The 20,694-nt window shown below is 44.9% G+C and overlaps 1 protein-coding gene across 1 annotated transcript in view; it reads right to left on the reverse strand.

Annotated features, from left to right (window-relative positions):
* MPP7 (MAGUK p55 scaffold protein 7) overlaps positions 1-20,694 on the reverse strand; it is a 432,558-nt gene that overhangs the window by 292,509 nt on the left and 119,355 nt on the right. The window lies entirely within an intron of this gene.

The following is a 20,694-nucleotide window of genomic DNA, read 5'->3' on the forward strand; positions in this document are numbered from 1 at the left end:
TAATTAAAAAATATATATAGTTTTCCAGCAGTACTAACTACCTTACAAATGAACCACAGGAGAAGTGTGTGGAGTATCGCACTCACTCCACAGCTAGAATACAATGGCATTAGTTACAGCTGAACGTCACTCCTGTACATCCCTCACAAATATGAATTAAGAAAACACATAACCTAACTCACCAGACAATTTGTGCTCAAATGTAAATATGGACACCTTTTTAAATGCGTGTACAGTATGGAAATGCAAATATTTATGAGTGCACTAAGCCTTGGAAAAAGATAAAGTGGAGAGAGATAGTACCAACTAATCAGCTACTGTCACTTTACAGGCTAAGGGGCTCATTTATCAACAAGTTTTATCATATGCTAAGAGTTTTAAAACTCATTGCTTATACTAATGGTGCTTCAGTAAAATTATTTTCCCAACTGTCATCTGATTGAAAAATGACAGTTGGGAGCTGATTGGCTGGAGCACCATTTATCATAAACAACGAATTTTAAAACTCGTTGCACTTGATAAAACTCATTGCTAATTAAGCTCCTTAGCCTGTAACGTGACAGTTAGGAGCTGATTGGTTGGTACTTTACCTCCATCCACTTTCTCTCTCCTCAAGGCTTAGACCTCAGAGTATAAAATCAGTATATGAAGTGCTGCGATGTAGCGGCCGAAACTTTTTCTCACACCAATTTCCATTGTGCTTCATCTACAACATTGTATATTATCAATGCTAATTCCTGTGCAGATAAAGTCGCAGCCCAGTGTCTCTAGTACACTTTGGGGGGAATTCAATTAGCTGTAAAAAGTTTTCCACGGGTGAAAAAGGGAGGTAGCCTCTGGCTTTATCGCTCAAGGCTATTCAATTAGGCTCTCTTTTTCACCCGATACCTTTGTTAACGCCCATTAAAATTACTTGTTAACGGGCATTAACACACAGATCTGCGAAAAGCTCACAAGTTTGTACGTTAACAGGGTCGCGGCACCCGTTCACCGCCTAGTTATCGGGGATTATTTGCTCTGCCTATGCCATGGTTGAAAAAAAATCACCGTTAGTGGTGCACTTCAGGGATAATTGAATAGTCCCAGTGGATCAATTAGCCTGCGGTAAATTAACGTGGCTAACTGAATTCCCACCATGACTGGTGTTTTGCGGCGTCTGCAATGCAAAGAGCATCTCCGTCGTGCCACGGTGTCTCGCACCATATGGCGTATAGGCGCTAGGTGTATGAGGACATATCTGTACATTCAACTCAATGAGGTCAATGTCAAACTAACCCTTAATATTCCTCTACACCACAGCAGCACTGAAAACATGGGCATTATCCACGTCTCAAATTAACCATAGCAAAGAACCCGTGGAAGGTAACGTGCGGTACTCTGGCGGTTGTGGAACTAAACATTCCAGGATGCCGTAACAGTTGTTAGGGAATGCTGGGATGTGTAGTTCCAGAGCAGCTGGAGTGCTGGATGTTGCCTACAACTGGAATCGACAACCAATATTAAGTTAGTATAAAAAAATAACATTTCTTCATTTTAATAAAATTTCCATGTAAATTTTAGAAAATTATCATCCCAGAAAAGTAGGACTAAGACAATTAGCTTCAGAACAATAATACCATTCTACCAAGAACAAAACCAGAAATAAAATTAATCTTAAGTTACATTAATAAAACGTAACAGAAACTGCACAGCAGAGGGCGCCATGGGTCTGCTTTAAATTGTACGTGCTCTATAATGGTGCTAGCATAGCATAATAAGGAGTGTTCTATGCATTTGAATTGTAGGTCTAAGTAAATATTTACATCAGACTATGAGCCTTGCTACAGTAAAAAAGATCAATCAGAAATAAATACATTTAACAAGACACTGTAATAAGCTAACTTTTCACTTTTATCTATAAAGGTTACAACTAGGGAAGATGAGCTGCTGGTCTGCTAAGGGTACAACCACAAATTTTCCATTTCATAATGCCAAACAGAGATCAGTGTACTTACTTCCAGTTCTATGTAAACACATACATTAGAGCTACTTATTCTGCTCAATAGGCAGGCACCAAGACACACCTGGCTCTAACAATAGTAATCAATGTATCCTGTGAGAACAAGAGAAAGAATTCACAAAAACAATTAAGAGGACCTTGCACAAGCTTTCTACAGTGTATGCTTCCTCAAGCTGTAATATAAATCAGTGATCACTATTATTCCAGTCTAGAGTCTCCAGTATTTAAAAAAACAAAAAGCAAACAGGGATCACTGTATTTTAATTCACACTACTGTGATTACAGGTCGGCAATTTTAATGGTTTGACATTAGCCTAGATTTTAAAATGCCCACTGTTTTGCTCACTCCACCTGTTTTGATGTTACAGTAGGAGTGTTATTGAACCCTCGCTTCTGAAGTAAAATTCTATGAGGTATAATTACTAAGGGTCGGTTTTGGATTTTTGGGCGTTTTTGCAAACATACGGAAAGCTGACCAAATGCCCAACTTTAGAAACCTTTAGAACATCGGACCAACAATTAATTATTTAACGTAGAGCAGAATAGGATCCGCAGATTTATTAATGGTCGGCTTTAAAACGGACCAAAACCAGACCGTAAAAGGACATCAAAACCGAATAAAACAATAGATCTGACAAAGGCAAGTGAGTCAGGGAGAATCACTGCACAGATCACTATAATCTGTGCAGGCTTATGCTGGCCATACACGCTACAATTATCGGGGCGATCCGCCTAATATCGGCGGATCGCCCCGATAATTGTAGCGTGTGTGCGGGCGACCGAGGGTTAAATATTGCTCGGTCGGGCATGCAGGATTGTCCAGCATGCCCGTCCGATGCGATATTTACCCGGTAACTGTCGGCCGCATCGGGCAGTGTATGCCCAGCGCGGCCGACAGACAGACATTTCCTGCGTTCCTTCCTACGGAAGGAACAGGGAAATATCTCCTCCCCCGGGGGCGGAGCGCGGATGTCGGGCTATACACTGTGAGATTTCTCTCACAGTGTATGCCAGCGACATCTGCGGCTGGCAGCCGGCCAGATAAAATGTCTGTCGGTGTGACAGACATTTTATCTGGCTGTGTATGCCCAGCATTAGTTAGGCTAAAATGTAAAAATAAATGAGTGGGTTCCCCCTCCCAAATCAGTAACCAGCCTTGTACCTCTCAGCCTGTGCTTATTCTGGAAAAGAGGATGGGGTGAGAGGGGGGATGGTGTGGGGTTCCCCCTAATTTCCAATAATCAGCATCAAGGTGAAGCAGCCAGGGGGATAATGCCATAGCAGTGAGACAAAGCGTTAGGTCCCCCTGCCATAACATTAACCAGTCCAGTCTGGTGCTCGTTATTGGAAAATAGGGGAAACCCCACACCATTTCCCCTCTATCTTTAGTGCCAGTCCAGGCTGAGAGGTCCAGGGCTGGTTATGGATTTTTTTTTTTTTTTTTTTTTTTTTTAGGGGGGTGGGAGACCAACACATTTTTTATTTTAACCATTTTTGTAACATTTTCACTTAACGAAGCGGGTTTACAGTTAGACCTGCTGTGGCTTAGGGATTTGAAATTTGATGGGTAACAACGTCGGATTTCAAATGACAATCAAAACCGATGCATAGTAATTGCTGTTGTTTTAGACTGCAATACGACGTCGATACCAATTGTTGACCAATGCTTTTGAAATAGATTCAAAATAGACAGTAAATATACCCCTAACAATCAATTTCTATATTCTTGATTTAAAGTATAATCCGTTAAATCAGTAATCCCACAAAATGTTGGTTTCTTTAAATAACAAATTAAGTACCTTTTAAGCATGCATAGTAATTTTAAGTTATGCATAGTAATTTTTCTTAGCTGTCTTCTATAAATCATTATTTCCTCTTCAAAACCACTCTGGAGAGGCATCAAACATGACTACCAGTCACACACACAGACTCACGGCATGTCATGATAAGATAGAGGGGGTGGATTTTTTGTTACACAAAGCATAGAGGTCAGAGGGGCATTCAAAAGCTTCTCTGCTCAAAACATGTACCATGTGACTGCAGATGCACTTGTCATGGCATGACACTGAAGAATTAATAGCAAAAGTAAGAAACATATCAATGAAAAATGGTAATTACAAAGACCCTGCCACAGTGATTTATGTTGTAACCTCCCCCTCCCACCAACAAAAAAAAAAAAACCACAAACGGGATTGCTGCTTTAGTTGTAAAACAATGACATTCAAGTTAAGAAAAAACAAAACAAAAGTGTTCTAGAAAGACAGAATCTTAGGGGACAATCCAGTAAGGTGTGTGAGTTGGGTCCCAAAAGCGTTCTTATGGTGAACTCGTACCAGAAATTCCATTTGTAATTCAATTCCGAACTCGCATTGATTTTTCAGAGGAAATTTACCTTTTTATTGTGAGCAGGTGAAAAGGTAGGGAAAATCTTTATTTTAAGGTAAAGATGTCAGAACACAGGGCAAACCGTTGCTGTTGAGTGACAGCACGCCCCCTTTGGTGGGTGGGCCGGGGGCGTGGCTGCCCAGACGGAGGCGTTCCCATGGGAACGCCTATTGTCTGGGGCCGGCCCCACTGACATCACAAGTGATGTCAGTGGGAGAGCTTTCGGCTCTGTTTGAGCCGAAAGCTCTCTTGGCCTTGCGGCAACAAAACCCTGCCACAAGGGTCTCGTCGCAAGCCCCATGGTCACGATGGTCTTGACCGTCGCGACCATCTTCCTGGCAGCTCGCTATAGCTGCGGGTGGTCACCCACAGCTATGTGAGCGGCCAGGAGGCCGCTCTAAAAAAACAGAAGGCCGGCCCTGATTCAGAGCGAGCGCTTTGTCAGAGTGTCCGGCTCTGAATCGGGCCCACAGTCCAGGACCTCTGGTACACCCCTCACAATTAATAAACAAGCAGTTGGAGGGGATTAAATAGCATAATTGGGCCAATAAAGAGATATCAGTTTTCAGGTGAATTTCTCTAAAAAGCTCTATCATAGGTTAAATGATGTGGGTAATGTATGGGTAAAGGCCCTGATTCAGAGCCGGACGCTCTGACCAGAGCGCTCGCTCTGAATCAGGGCCCACCTCCATTAATATGGAGCATCCTCCTGGACGCTCGTATAGCAGTGGGTCACCACCCACAGCATATACGAGCGTGCAGGATGATGGTCGCGATGGTCTTGACCATCGCGACCATCGAAACTGCGAGCAGAAGCCTGCGGTTGAGTTTTTCAACCGCAAGGCCAGGAGTGATTTTGGCTCTATCAGAGCCAAAATCACTCCCACTGACATCACTAGTGATGTCAGTGGGGCCGGCTTCAGACGGTAGGCGTTCCCTTGGGAACGCCTCCGTCTGGCAGGCACGCCCCCGGAACGCCCACCAAAGGGAGCGTGCTGTCAGTCAACATCGACAGCACGCCCCCTTTGTTGAGACACTCCGAGCGAAGGAAAGTCCTTCGCTCGTCGCGTCTCGCGCATGCGCACGACGGAGCTCCCTCCATCGTGCGCATGCACAGTGCGGACCATCGACCCACTTGCGAGCGGACAGCCGCTCGCGAGTAGGTCTGAATGAGGGCCAATGTTTGAAAACCTCCAGTACTTTCCTTATGGCTACTGACAGCCTATGGTCCTGCTATCACAGTTGCCATTTTTCTTTTTTTTTCGGGTCCAGGATGGTTTCCCCAATTTTTCATGCACATCTCCCAGGCCTTTTTTCTTTGTATTAAAGATACGCAACCTTGCTGCAAGCACAACAAAAAAAATGACATTTCCGAGGGGTGCGCATTCACCCAATGTATATGAGTTTTATGAAACAAACTTGCTTTCGCAAACTCGCTCCTATTTAAAATTTACCCCTACTTGTAATTTTACAAATGTAAGAATATCATGGACTGACAGGAACTCTGCAGAATGCTACGACTATCTATGAAGGGCAGACACAAGGACAGGCAGGGATGATTAATTAGAAATACCCATTTTAGACTAGATTTACTGATTGGTGCATTAGTAACAAGCTGCTGTGATATAGATGGGCTTGTGTTTGTATAGATCTATAAATAATTGTGTGCATCAAAGCCTAGTACATGCATTAATGTTTCAGATGATTTATTTCAGTGTTCAGGTTCTCTCCAGCGTGGAGGCCGCAGATTCCAAACACGGGAAGAATGGCGTTCTCAGAGTTATCCATGTACAGCTCCAGGAAGATATCATTTGTTAAAGATGACACATCTTGTTTTCTTCATACATTAATATACACTAAGAACAAAGCATTTCTAGTGCATTCCTTATCATTATTCATTATAAGCAGTCTGATTTACAGTGCAGTGTAACAGGAATTTTTATTTTTTAGCTCACGTTTAGAAATTCATTTTTGATCTTTGGAGAACACAGAGCTGCTACTGTAGCTAGTTCTGCTGAGTAACGAAAGTTAAATACTTACATTTTAACCTAGGGTTAACTATTTTAACTTTATGTCTAGGAACAAATACCCTGTGCTGCATATCAAATTAATTAGTACAGTCTGCTGGTGTATGTCCTAATCGCACAATAATTGTGACTTAAGGTGCCCATACATCTGCGACGGATCGTCACGATGCAGGGATGCGATCGGAAATTTCCGATCGCCCATCGGAAATTTCCAACCGCCCACCATCGATGTTCAGCGATCCATCGTCGGGATTGCTGACATGACATGTTAAATGTCCCCAATTTGACCATCGCGCTTATTTTTTTATTGCGATCGTCAAAATCCAACATGTTGGATTTCTGCAATCCTGCGATGCCGAGTTGCAGCATCGCGGAAATCCGTCTCAGATGTATGGAGCCCATTAGACACATTTTTGCAGAAAAAAGATGCCGTCTCTACGAAGTCTGACACGGGACCTGGCGCGCTGATAAGAGCTTTTTAGCTTGACTGCAGCAAGGATGTATAATCTGTATTACTGGGTACACAGACATGAAAGATTTGGAGGTTACAGTAGGTGCTATGACTCCAAGCAAACACACCTAGGTTGATGGACTCTACTTCTCAAAGTTATTTCCTCAATCAGTGCCAAACACATCACAAAGCAAAACTATAACTACAGCTGGGTACACATTAGACGATGTGTGTACCCAGCGACTTTTTTCCTCACCAAGTCCCGTTCACAGACGCAGTTGCACATAGTTATACAAGTGTCACATATCATATTAATCTGCACAGTCTGGTGGTGCATCCTAGTCGCATCGCATTCTGACAGACACATTTTCGGAAAAAAAAAAAAGACGCCTGTTGCTAGCAGAGTTGCCCAGGACCTGGCGGCTCACTAAATAAGCCAGGACATTTCTGTATGTTATTTTGACCACTGTCAGATTAGGAAACATGTCATTGGTGTCTTGGAGTGATAAGCTGGGTACACATTAGACAATGTATTTTACAATTTGCCAATTTCTGACTGTTCGGAACGACAAATTGTCCACACCGTCAAGTGTGTACGCTCTATTGCGTGCTCCCACGCTTCATTTGTGGCATATTCAGATCGGTCTGCAGATAGGCCCAAACTAAATCATTTGGTCGCATCGTGCGTCGCTGGGTACACACATCGTCTAAAGGCGTCTTTTTTTTTTTCTTCGAAAATGTGTGTCAGAATGCGATGCGACTAGGATGCACCAACAGACTGTGCAGATTAATATGATATGTGACACTTGTATAACTATGAGCAACTGCGTCTGTGAACGGGACTTGGTGAGGAAAAAAGTGGCTGCTGCATCGTAGCACTTCGCAGACTAATTCAGAGACTTAGTCGCCCAGAGATATACAAGTAACAAATTATTCAGCACGGTCTCCTGGAGTGTCCTAGTTGCATCGTGACTTAGACGCATTTTTGGCAAAAAAAGATACAAAAAAAGACGCCCAGGACCATCAGCATAGACAGGGGCTGTTTGGCACAACTGCAGCAAAGACAAGGAAGGACTCATCTGTAAAATAATTACGTTTATCTTTAGAAGCTGCGCAATCATTTAATGCTCGCGTACAATAATAGAAGGAAAGCAGTGTTATGTCTCTCACTAGTTTCTGGACCCCAATGTCCCATGGCGGTCACAAGGATTACAGTTACATCATTAGTTTGCTGGGGACAAATACGTAATCAAGCACCTGAACTATACCCAAGAGGTTAAAGTACCCCCAATATCGATCCTGGATCGGGGTACTGAAAGCCTGAACAGCATTTTCCACCTCTCACTATTATATTCCATGATATCTTGGAAACCACAGTCTAGCAGATCCAGTCAGCAAAGCCAGAACACATCTAGTCCCAGTGCATATGCTGTGTTTCATCAATGCTACTTGCTTAGCTTTCAGGGTTTCAGAGAAATTGAGCAGTAAATTAGAAAGCAGCCTGAGTGCCAGGCTCCATAACGGCTGTTTTTGGCACAGACAGCAAACACAAAGAAACGCACTGAGGAAAAGCTAGCCTTTAATAATGCATGTTTATATTTACTTTTATTTTGATAAAGAGCATTTAAATTGTAGTAAATAAATTGAAGGGCTTATCCACCTTCAGAAGACTCATTTACTGGTGTCTGCACATCCTCCTGCAACTTTTGCTACTTCCTAAATACTTTATCTTTGTGGCTCTGTGCTTTTCAGTAGTGTCAATATTATTAATACCCCCTCATATGACAAAATTTAGACACTTTGGTTTAGAAGCTTTAGTAAAACTATACCCGACAGGTGGTCGTGTTGCCCATAGCAACCAATCAGATTATGTCTAACATTTCTCAATTGCATTCTACAAAATGAAAGAGAATCTGATTGGGCAACACCACCACTTGTCTGTTTGAAATCTTTAGTACTTATATAACAAATAAAGAGACCACATTCATTCTACCTGATGATATAAACACATGACTGAAGAGGAAGTGAGAAAGCCAGGAAAACAATGCAATTCATTTACAGAGGTTTTAATAGGGATCACAAACTATGACCTAAAAACATAAAATAATAACAAATGTGAACATGTAGCAACCATGTACCACTATCCTCCTATAAAAATGACAAATAAAAGGTTTGCATTGCTGATAGTCTATAATAACCTAAGAACTAGAACCTGACCCAAACCTATGTAGAAATGCATAGGTCCTCCTTTTAGTTTGGATTACAGCAGCAACATGATGGGGCATGGACTCCACAAGCTCTCTAAAGTACTGTTACTGTGTACATACGCGCAAACAGGGGGTGTTTCTGAGTACCTAGAACCCCCTCAGCCACTGATCCATCGCCTCGCAGCTAAACTACATACAGTGTATATTATTAGAATATATATATATATATATATATATATATATATAATTTATTTTTTGTAAAGAGAAGGGGCACCGGAGTTCAGGCAACTGTGCCTGCTCTTACAAAGACTAGCTGGGCTGAGTGAATGTAGGAGGCGCTACAGCACACAGCCCCTCTCAGGCAGTTCCCATGGAGCATTGTAAAGAGACTGAGCTCTCGTCGGGTGTCTCACCGACTGTATTCCCGGCGCTTTCCCCCCGAGCCGCAGGTGTGCCTATCACACGTGGGGGGTGAGGGGGAGTGGGGTCGTGTGTGTCTGTCTGTAGTCTTTGTCAGTGTGCGGGTGTCAATGTGTGCAGTCTTTGTCAGTGTGTAGTCTTTGTCAGTGTGTGTGTCAGTGTATAGTCTCTTTGTCAGTGTGCGTGTGTCAGTGTGCGTTTGTCAATGTGTAGTCCGCCAGTGTGTGTCAGTGTGTAGTCCGTCAGTGTGTGTGCATGTGTCAGTGTGCGAGTGTGTCAGTGTGCAAGTGTGTCAGTGTGTGTGTGTATCAGTGTGTAGTCTGTCAGTGTGTGTGTCAGTGTGTGTCAGTGTGTAGTCTTTGTCAGTGTGTGTTAGTGTGTGTGTGTCTGTGTGCGTATGTCAGTGTGCATGTGTGTCAGTGTGTAGTCTGTCAGAGTGTAGTCTTTGTCAGTGTGTGTGTTTGTGTGTAGTCTTTGTCAGTGTGTGTGTGTGTGTGTGTGTGTGTGTCAGTATGTGCGCGTGTGTATAATAGTATAATAACAAGAGTTATGGTATAACACACCTTTGTTAACTCTTTTTCTTCTAGGTCTATAGGGTCCACAGTAACTACCTTGGGGAATATGTTGTTTGGAGGAAACCTGGCACCAAACAGTCAACTCTTTCCGGTCCCAGGATGCACTGGGTCCTGCTCCATATATACCCCGCCTCCGGCCTCAGGTACAAGCCCATTAGCAGGAGAATGAAAGTGGAGAAGGAAGTACACATTACACTAGAAAACACTCATATAACATTCATATAATAAAAGAGGGAAACACTGACAAGAAGGAACAGATCCCACTGAAGCCAGGTGCATCAGGGAGGGTGCCCTGTGGACCCTATCGACCTCAAAGAAAAAGAGTTAACAAAAGGTATGTTATACCATAACTCTTATTTTCTTCTTCAGGGTCCATAAGGTCCACAGGAACTACCTTGGGAATGTCCCTAAAGCAGTTCCCTTAAGCAGACAGGAGGATCTGCCGCCCAAATGAAACATCCTGGGAGGCAAAAGTATCAAAACCATAGAATTTGATAAAGGTATGGACGGAAGACCAAGTGGCTGCCTTACACAGATGTTCAGCCGAGGCGCCATGCCTAACCGCCCACGAAGGTCCAACAGACCGAGTTGAATCAGCCTACGTATCAGCTAGAGAAATAGTCATACACAGCCACCGAGCCAGAGTCTGTTTGCTAGCTGGCCAACCACGTTTGTGGAAGCCATACAAAACAAAATGTGCATCTGATTTCCTAATGTTAGTATGATCCGAAGGGCTCGAACCACATCCAATGAAATTTCACCAGCAGAAAGGCTTGAAGACTGAAAGCCGGTACAACATTTTCTTCACTTTTGGAAAGTAGCCTGCCCGTGTACGCAGGACTGCTCTATACTGGTGGAAAATCAAATATGGGGGGTGACATGACAGTGCTGCAAAATCAGAGACTCTGGGGGTCATTCAGACCCACTCGCGAGCGGCAGTACGCTCGCAAGTGGGTCGATGGTCCCCACTGCGCATGCGCGAGACCCGGAGAGCGAAGGACTTTCCATCGCTCCGGGTCTCGCAGCAAAGGGGGTGTGCTGTCGATGTTGATTGACAGCACGCCCCCTTTGGTGGGCGTTCCGGGGGCGTGCCTGCCAGACGGAGGCGTTCCCATGGGAACGCCTACCGTCTGAAGCCGGCCCACTGACATCACTAGTGATGTCAGTGGGAGTGATTTTGGCTCTGATAGAGCCAAAATCACTCCTGGCCTTGCGGCAGGGAAACCCGACCACAGGGTTTCCGTCGCAATTCCGATGGTCGCGATGGTCAAGACCATCGCGACCATCTTTTTGCACGCTCGTATATGCTGTGGGTAGTGACCCACAGCTATACGAGCGTCCAGGAGGACGCTCCATATTAATGGAGGAGGGCCCTGATTCAGAGCGAGCGCTCTGGTCAGAGCGTCCAGCTCTGAATCAGGGCCTCTGTGAGCTGAAGAGATAGCGAGGAGAAAAAAGTGTCTTCGCTGTCAACCATTTGAAGTACTCTGTATTCAAAGGGAGTAGCCTGTAGCGCCCTGAGAACCAAAGACAAATCCCACGGTGCCACCGGAGGAACAAAAGGTGGCTGCAGATGGAGAGCCCCCTGCAAAAAAGTTCTAACATCTGGCAAGGGAGCTATTCTACGCTGAAACCAAACAGAGCGCAGAAACCTGTACCCTCAATGCAGCCAGGTGGAGACCCAGGTCTAATCCAGCCTGGAGAAAAGAGAGAAGCCCAAAGACCCTAAAAACCTTAAGATCAACTTTTCTGTGGGAACACCATAGAAAAAAGGAATGCCAAATTCTGTAATAGATGCAGGCAGAATAAGGCTTTCTTGCAGCAAGCATCGTATGAATCACAGAATTAGAAAACCCTTTGGCTCCCAAAACGGAAGACTCAAGAGCCAAGCCATCAAAATATAGATGAGGTAGGTCCGAATGTAGGCAGGGACCCTGCACTAGCAGGTCCGGCCGAAGAGGAAGTGTGAGCGGAGTATCTATGGAAAGACACATCAGATTGGTGAACCAATGGCGCCTGGGCCAAGCCGGAGTGACTAGAATCACCCTGCTACCCTCATGCTTGAATTTTCTGAGAATTCTTGGTAGAAGAGAGAATGGAGGAAGCAGGTAAGCCAACCTGAAATCCCACTCCACTGCCAGCGCATCCACGAAGGGGGCTGAGGGGTCTTTTGCCCTGGACAGGTACCTGGGAACCTTGTAATTGTTCCGTGAGGCCATGAGATCCACCTATGGTAATCCCCATTTGTGCACCAGTAGCTGGAAGACTTCTGGGTGTAGAGCCCGTTCTTCAGTGTGTATGTCCTGATGACTGAGGAAGTCTGCTTCCCAGTTGTGGACTCCTGGGATGAAAATTGGCGAGATTGCCGGAAGATGACATTCTGCCCAAGTCAGAATTTCATCACTTCCCGCATGGCTGTCCGACTTCGCGTGCCTCCCTGATGACTGGATTTGGACAGGCCTGCCCTGAAGGAGGCTTCGTGCTGAAACCAACGCACTGTACACTGCCCGGAGTTCCAAGATATTTATGTGCAGGTGCCTCTCCTAAGACGTCCACCTTTCCTGGAAAGTGTGATAACTTGTTACTGTGCCCCATCCTTGAAGACTGGTGTCCGTGGTGAGGAGTACCCACTTTGGGATCCACAGAGGGCAACCCTTGTTTAAATGAGCCGCCTGAAGCCACCAGGCCAGGAAGAGCCGAACCACTGGGGAGAGAAGAATCATCTGAGACTTTATCCACTGATACTGAGCGTTCCAACAAGACAGGATTAATAACTGAAAGGGCCTGGAGTGAACCTAGGCGTATTCCACCATGTTGAAGGTGGAAACTATGGACTCCAGGACCTGCATCACTGCGTGGGCTTATACTCTTTGATTGTAAAGCAATTTGCGCACCCGCAAATGTAGAGCTGCAATCTTTTTTACTGGTGAAAAGATCTTCTGCGCCTGAGAATCCAGGAGCACTCCCAGATGGATCATCTGCTGTGTTGGAGAAAGCAATGGCTTTTTCCAAATTACAATCCAGCCGTGCTGCTTTAGGTAGGCCACTGTCAGCTGGATATGATGAAATATTACCTCCTGAGACTGTGCCAATATTAGGAGATCGTCCAAGTATGGCAGAATTCTGATTCCTTGTTGTCTGAGAAGAGCCGTCATGACCGCCATTATCTTTGTAAACACCCAAGGAGCTGTGAAAAGACCAAAGGGTAGAGCCTGAAATTGGTAATGTTGCTGACGAACAGAAAATCGTAGAAACCTTTGATGGGATAGGCACATGCAGGTATGCATCTTGTATGTCTAGGGAAACCATAAAACCCCAAGTTCCATAGCCAGCATAATTGAGGGTTTCCATACAGAACTTAGATACATGTACAAATTTGTTCAGAATCTTTAGATTCAGGATAGGGAGATGAGACCCATCTGGTTTCTGAATCAAAATCAGAATTAAATAATATCCGCTTCCTTGTTGAGATAAAGGGAACCGGAATGATAACCCCTGAACCCAACAAAGTCTGAATGGCTTCCTGGAGGGCCAGGGCTTTGACAGAGCTTGCTGGGGTAGTTGTGCCAAAGAATTTCTGGGGTGGATGTCCTCAGAAAGTGATTGCATATCCCTGAGACCACTTCTCTGACCCAGGCATTTGTTGTTGTCTGATGCCAAGTGTCGCAAAACCGAAGAAGTCACCCCCCCCCCCACCTGAGGTCCCCCAGGGGGAGGCCCGCCCCTGCAGGCTGAAAGTTTGTCATCCAACTTGGTAGCTGGACATCTGGTTGGCCAGGACTTCCTCACTTGTTGTGACTTGGTAGTCCTACAGGAATTAGACTGTCTAGAAAAAGACATCTGCCTTCCAGGACCTTAACCAGAGGGCTCTGTGTGCCACAATTGAAGCTGCTAACGCCCTAGATGCCATAATTCCTGCGTCCATTGCAGCATCCCTTTGTAAGATCCTGCCTCTCACATAAGAGAAAAATAAGACAGTTGTTGTCTCGTATCATCTGGCATAGTCTCTACCATTGCTGCCGTCCACTCTTCTATGGCCTTGGCCACCCAGCCAGTTGCAATGTCCGGCTGCGTAATTGCACCAGATATAGGGAAAAAAAATGACATTCCAACCTTTTATCAGTAGCATCCTTAAGAAAGGATGTGGACGGAATGGGCAATGTGGAACTTTTAATCAAATGAGTCATGTTAACATCCACCGTGAGAGAGACCTCCCATTTATCACATTCACTTACTGGAAATGGATATAACAAGGATAACTTCTTTGTAGTATGGAACCGCCTATCCGGGGTATTCCATGCCTCAGCCATGAGTTCTGAAAGATGTTCCGACTGAGGAAACTCATCCTTAATCACCTTCTGTCGTCTAATGAGTGGAGCTTTTGACCTAGGAGGTGCCTTTCCATCTTCTAAATTTAAAATAGATTTAAATGTTCTCACCAGAGAGGGAACATCCACAGAGGCATGACAATCCTCCTCTTCAGATACCGATTCCGAGGAGGAACCCTGTGCAACATCTGATTCATCCGATGATGAATCCGAGTGTAAAGGCTTGGCAGAATGATGCGATGATCTCTTCCGACCCTGAACCTTAGTGGTTACCAATCTATCCGCTTGTCTAGGTTTAAGAGTGGTTGACTGTTGAACCATACCCTGTGAAAAATGAGCATAAGCATCCATCCAGGATGGATACGTAGGAGGAACACACATAGCAGGTTGCAACTGTTGTGGAAATCCCATAGTAGGAGGTAGTATAGGTGTCGCTAACCGGTCCACTAAATGTGTTAGCACTCTTGCACAGGCGCTGATATACTGGGTTGATGTGATGGAATCTTATAACAAGAAATACACATACCATCCTGTATCCTGTATCCTGTATGAAATCCTGTGGAGACAGGCCTGCCTGACAGGATTTACATAATACCAGCACTGGGGCCTCAGCCTCATGTTTCCCTTTGATCTTAGACATATAAGGTACAAAGCAATGACATTTAAACACTGATATAGAAACAAAAACCACCACGTGCACAGAGAAATGAGGAACAATAGTGATATAAATAAGTAATAAACAGACACAGCAGGCGCTAGCACAAAGTCACATACAATGCAGATACAACTTTTAGTTGAAAATAAGCTCTGAATCAACTGGTCAAAACCCTATTAAAGTTGATTGATAGGATATGGAGCGTTATATACCTGGCCCCTGGGGGAGAGGTATACAGGGAGATCCCAACACCTCCTGAGACCAACCGCTTTCACAGAGCACAGAACGTAGTCAGTGAGCATCTCATATAGAGAGATGGGCGGAGCGACCCAGATGCGCAAAACTTCCAAAGTCCGCCCCTGGGTCGGGGTGGGGCTGCCAGGATGAGAGCTTACCTCCCCTATGCTGCACAAACCAATCGGGGACACTGGTCTCTCAGCAACAGAATGCATCTGAAGCCCGTTCCCAGCGCCAGGCGATATGGTCCCGATAACCTAGTTCGGGAGCAGCGAACCAGGCCCTCACTGCAGCAGCTTCCATACATCTCCCATGCTGGAAGCCCGGACTGGCTCGCTCTTACCTGACTTCAATGTGTCCTCCGGTTGCAGTCCATGTCACAGCATCGCAATTTAGCACACTCCGCCGCGGCCCGGGTGAAATCATCAGACCACACAGGTTACTGGTGTTGCGGCGCGGGCGGGGGTAGATGGAGTCACAGCACGGGTGTCTTATAAGACGCCCTGCTGCTAAACTCAGAGTGAAAAGGTAAGAAAGAAAAAACCTTGGGACTGTTTTCAGTCCCGTACTGTTATAACGGTGCGTCTCCTGCAGCACCAAAAGAAAAACTGAGTACCTGAGAACCAGTGCATCCTGGGACCGGAAAGAGTTGACTGTTTGGTGCAGAGTTTCCTCCAAACCACATATTCCCCAAGGTAGTTACTATGGACCCTGAAGAAGAAATATATATAATATAGTATTGTATGTTTATAACTCAGTCAGCTTAAAATAATGTGGTATATTACCAAGATCGAAGAGCGCCATGTTTAGCCATTTACGTGGCTTTACTACACTGTCCCCTTTATGATTTAATTGTTATGTAAGGAAACATTTATTTACCAGTTATTACAATTGTTTTGTTTAAATTAGTTGCTTATTGTTTCTGCTTCTTGTTTGTCATTGTTCTTTGTGATTCTTAACTTGTCACAGGCAGCTAAAGTTTCATAGACCTGTTGAAACCTGTGACTACCATGAATACCAAAATATATTGTTTTCTGTTCACATGATTTCAGCATCTTATTCTTAGTACATGGTACTGCATGCGGAACATATTTGACACCTTAATGTATTTTTACTCTTATCACGTTGATGGCTGGTAAAGGCTGTACAACCTAAGCTTGCATTCTCCGACTAAAGTGCCGGGCGCGCGGCTGTTAGCGCCGCGCTAAGCAGGAAAACAGCTGCGCGCCCGGAACTTTTGTCGGATTTCTCCTTGCATCCCCAGGATGGTGCGAGCAGAAATCCTTAACCCACCCAAACACTGCGTTGAATTGAATAGCTTCGGGAGCTCTCTCCCGCGGCTATTCAACATCGTTTTGAATTGAATTCGCATTATATATTTGTTGTTAGATTTTTTTATTTTTTCATTGGTTCTGTAACCAAGTATTTGGAAACCCCCTTTCAAAATCCTGCATTTGCCACTGGTGTAGATAGAGTACACCATGCCTCCTAAATAATGGTTCACAATTCCATAATATTCACCAGTGGAGGAACCCTGCCATTTATGGCATGCTGAACTACATTCCTGTGTGTTTTATGGGGATCAAACCTGGTGAACGAGTGGGCCACCTTATGATGCCAAACAGAGAGGAATGTTCCTCTTGACATAATCTGGTGGATACGGACCTGTGCGGAGGCGCAATGTCGTTCTGAAAGAGCCCGCTCCTGTCTCAGTGAATGCATGACATGAATGGGTGCAAATGATCTGCAAGTTTAGTTACATAGCGTTCTCCAGTCTGTGATATCTGAATGTATCAGGGATCCTTATGCATGCCAGCCCCCCCAAAAACAGAGCCACCAGCTCCCCAGGTTTGTCTCTTGTTGGCATGTGCTGTACATTGCCTTATGGGGTTTTCTCAACAGATGTAAGAGTCTATCTGCCCGAAAAATATGGAACCTCGAGTCGTCCGACTAGGCTACACATTTTCAGTCATGTTGCATCTAGTGGTGTGTTCATTAAGCCCAGGAGATGCCAAAGAGAAACCACTGGTCCATTAAATGACATACACTCATTAATACGTCTTTAGTACACAAAATGGCTGCCTCTACTGACTGCAGGTAACATGCTCAATAATCTCTTTATCTTTTTTTTTTCTAGGAAATGCAGGTGCACAGCTCCATGCAAAGATACTTCCCCCGCAGCCTGTAATAATGCAAATCTAGGCCACAAGCTGGAATATGCTCTTGAATAACCCTTGCAACACCTTGGTACATAAGGTACCGATGTGACACTTGGTTAACTTTGAACAAACCTTGCAAACAAAATTATGTTAAGCTGAAGGCTGCAATCATAATACAGGGACATTACAATCTGTATTGCAAAATGTGTCATTTCTATTGTGAACGCCAAATAGCCGGAAAGCAAATGGGTAGGGATGTCTTTGATGTCTAATAAATAAGCCACATTAATTACACGGGACATCAATCATGAGTGCAATGGGATTTATAGGGGAAGCCAGCAAAAATGCTGCTCATCTCCTCTCAATACGATATGTTTAAAACTAGCTAGAAAAAGCTTAGCAATTCCTCTTAATGAGTGGAAAATATTTAATACCATGTTCAAACATCATTTTACTAGCGTTTTGGACAGCCTGCTCCTATTAGTTATATTGTCAATCCACACAGGTTCAATAGCATCACCCACAGAACCAAGATTTATCCACTGTTAGAGGTCTGGTGGAATACACACAAGTAATTACATCACCCATTCATCCTGTCTTGTATAGTAGTAAGAGACATATAATATGGACAGCACTTTTACTACCACTGACAAACTGCTACCTCAGCGACTTGGCACAAGCCCAGAGTTACCCCAGAGATGACAACTCTGGACATCTGGAGGGGCTATTATTAAACAGTTATTTTGAGACATGGTGCTACGGAGCTTTACGAGTGTGCTTAAGAAAACACATGGCAGCAATTAAAAAAAAAAGTTTAAAATCCTACATTCACATTGGAGAGAAGACATTTGCCAACGTCTGAGAATTGATGGAAATAGTGACCAGGACACAGAACTATGTTGCTGCCAGTTACAGTCGGGCATATTGAGGTGTGGAAACACTTTCCAAGATCCCGAGAGAGATAATGCCTGCTCACATAGAGACGGTCAACATTTACTGCTACTCGGTCAAAGGCCTGGGATGGAGGAAATTAGAATCCTCTGTGCCCATATTTAAAAAAAAAAAAAAACTTATTAAGAGTGATTATTTTTTTCCTCACTCAGAAAACCAAATGGATTAAAGAACAGACAAAATACTAAGGCAATGAAGATTTCCCATGGTCCAAATAGATGTTTCTGTCTCTATGCTACTTTGGAGACTTTTAGGCTGGTATCCAATTAGCCCCGAAGTCCGGCCTGACGCTGGCACTTATCAGGGACTTTTTTTTTACGGGATGTGTCCCAAAAAAATAATCCCCAAAAAGTGACTTGTTTTTGCTTCCACAATGGTGAAAAAACATAGGTCCGTGAACTTATCACGGATCCTATATGTTTTTGGCCGAATAATCCTATTTGTTTGGCCAAACAAACAGGATACAGTGATAAAAGAAATTGTCGAAAAGATGGGGATTATCGGCAAAAAATCCCCGGTTTTCGTCTCCAAAAATAAATCAGGGCTAATTGGATAACGCTGTTAGGGAGGTATCCAATTAGCCCCGATATTTTGTGGGGGGTGAAAAATGGGGATTTTTTACTAATAATTCCCATTCTTTGACAATTTCTTTTATCACCGTATTCTGGGCCTAATTCAGACCCGCTCGCGAGCGCTGAGCCCAGTGCGCATGCGCACGACGGAGGCGGCTTCGTCGCGCGCATGCGCGAGACCCGGATAGCAACGGGCAAATAGTCGCTCCGAGTCTCGCACCAAAGGAGGCGTGCTGTCGATGTTGAGTGACAGCACGCCCCCTTTGGTGGGCATGCCGGGGGCATGCTAGCCCAGACGGAGGCGTTCCCATGGGAAGGCTACCGTCTGGGGCCGGCCCCACTGACATCACAAGTGATGTCAGTGGGAGTGCCTTCGTCTCCAAAAAATAAATCAGGGCTAATTGGATAACGCTGTTAGGGAGGTATCCAATTAGCCCCGATATTTTGTGGGGGGTGAAAAATGGGGATTTTTTACTAATAATTCCCATTCTTTGACAATTTCTTTTATCACCGTATTCTGGGCCTAATTCAGACCCGCTCGCGAGCGCTGAGCCCAGTGCGCATGCGCACGACGGAGGCGGCTTCGTCGCGCGCATGCGCGAGACCCGGATAGCAACAGGCAAATAGTCGCTCCGGGTCTCGCACCAAAGGAGGCGTGCTGTCGATGTTGAGTTACAGCACGCCCCCTTTGGTGGGCATGCCGGGGGCATGCTAGCTCAGACGGAGGCGTTCCCATGGGAAGGCTACCGTCTGGGGCCGGCCCCACTGACATCACAAGTGATGTCAGTGGGAGTGCCTTCGGCTCTGATAAGAGCCGAAAGCACTCCAGGGCTTGCGGCAATGAGACCCTACCACAAGGGTCTCGTCGCAAGCCCGATGGTCTTGACCATGGCGACCATCTTTTTGGCCGCTCGCTATAGCTGTGGGTGGTCACCCACAGCTATGCGAGCGGCCAGGAGGCCGCTCTAAAAAAAGAAAAGGACGGCCCTGATTCAGAGCGAGCGCTCTGTCAGAGCGTCCGGCTCTGAATCAGGGCCTCTGTTTGTTCGGCCGAACAAATAAGAAAATTCGCCCAGAAACACATAGGATCTGTGTTAAATTCACAGACCTATGTTGCGCTGATGAAAATACAGCACTTTTCGTGAATACTTTTTCGAGACACATCAAGTCTCAAAAAAAATCCCAAGAGCCCAGAAAACGGGAGCGTGTGGACTACATTTTCTATAAATGTCAAGGCCAGTGTCGGAGTCTTCCATCGCAGCTGTACTTGCCACAGCAGCATGGAATACTCGGCCATCCTGAGTAACCTGATTACTCAGATGGCCGATGTTCACTCATGTGATCGGATGGCTCCATCCTTGGACGCAGCAGCGGATCACAGTAGCTGGCAGGAGGTGACTATTTACAAAAGAAGCCTCCTGCGGCTTTAGCATATTATCACAAAGACGTAGCGACTGTGTGATCGCGTACAACTCTGAATCAGGCCCAATATGCCACAAGTCAGACATTAACAATGCAACTGGTCTCTTGGAATATAATGAAGTCCATTGTTGAGAGTGCGTCGAAAAACATTTTCACTTTAAAGGTCAATATTTTAATGTAGTTTTCCAGCTCAGATGATTCATTTATTGCTTGTTCATACCACCTGTTGCTTTTACTTCGTGCAATGCACTTTATCCATCAGGGTTTTGTGCTGTTCACAAATGTATTTATATAATCAGGTATTAT

This window comes from Taudactylus pleione, unplaced genomic scaffold (assembly GCF_031769625.1).
Source record: "Taudactylus pleione unplaced genomic scaffold, aTauple2 ptg000439l, whole genome shotgun sequence".
In the NCBI taxonomy this organism is placed as follows: domain Eukaryota; kingdom Metazoa; phylum Chordata; class Amphibia; order Anura; family Myobatrachidae; genus Taudactylus; species Taudactylus pleione.